The following is a 1,006-nucleotide window of genomic DNA, read 5'->3' as shown; positions in this document are numbered from 1 at the left end:
AGGCCCTTTCATTCTATTAGTGTTCAAAAACTCTACAGCAACTCCCAATTCCTTCCTAAACAGATTTAACAGCTCCTGTTTTTTTTTTTTTTCTTTTTCAGATTCCTTGCAATTTTTCTACCTCCCACTCAGACAAGACTATTTTCCACTAACCCCAACCATAGGACTTTCTCTAGAGTTGGTATCATCATTTATTTGCACCATGCACTTGACTACCATTCAAGCATTGTTCAACTTGCTTCCTTCCTGAAATACCATCCTTTCTTCATCAGCTGAAATCCTTTCTACCCATTCCTTAAGCTTCAGCCTAAGTCCTGATTTATTGACACCTTGCATATTTATTTATTTACTTTGGCCTATTCTGATTAATCCCAGCTCTAAATTCTTATAGAGGTATTTATTGTTCATTCCACATAATTTAGTTTGGGTGTCTATTATTTTGTATTTTTCATTAACTTGCAGGGGCACTGAGTCTTAATACATCCATAAGATAGTAAGCTATTTGGAGGCTTGGATCACATCTTAAATTTTTATATTATAGGATGGGTGGTGACTGGGTAGACAGGAATTCTGCCTCATTTCATAAAAAGGGAATTTAAGGAGTCCTATTAAAATATATATTGTATGCCTTAAACTTATGAGTAAGAAAAAAAAAATGATGGCGTGATGCCTGAATCCTCACTGCTAATGTGAGACAGATTTTTGAGCTGGTAAAGGTTTCTGCTAAGGTGACCCACCTACTTTGTGGGATGCCTGGGAGTCATAATCTGCTGTCACCCTTTTACACTGAAAGAGCAGACTGGTACGAAGGTAATAAACAAGGTTGAGAAGGTGCATGTTTCCTATAGGTAAGAAACTGGATTAGCCCCAGAGAGTTAAAAAAAAAAAAAAAGACATATTGTATAAACATAGATGAAGGGGAGAGGGAGATACAGGCTCCCAGTGCTGGAATGAATATGTCAGGGGAATAAAGGCACAAGATAAGGAATATAGTCAATGCTATTGT

The 1,006-nt window shown here is 36.9% G+C and overlaps 1 non-coding gene across 1 annotated transcript; it reads left to right on the top strand.

Annotated features, from left to right (window-relative positions):
* The first annotated feature begins 624 nt into the window (after positions 1–624).
* On the top strand, positions 625–774 carry LOC118017252. Its single transcript, XR_004681099.1, has one exon. It is a non-coding gene; the product is annotated as a U12 minor spliceosomal RNA (small nuclear RNA).
* The last annotated feature ends 232 nt before the right edge of the window (positions 775–1,006 follow it).

Source organism: Mirounga leonina, unplaced genomic scaffold (genome assembly GCF_011800145.1).
Source record: "Mirounga leonina isolate KUSES-001 unplaced genomic scaffold, KU_Mleo_1.0 Mir_168, whole genome shotgun sequence".
Taxonomy (NCBI): domain Eukaryota; kingdom Metazoa; phylum Chordata; class Mammalia; order Carnivora; family Phocidae; genus Mirounga; species Mirounga leonina.
Note: the sequence above shows the minus strand (reverse complement) of the source record. Positions and strands in the feature narration are given on the sequence as shown.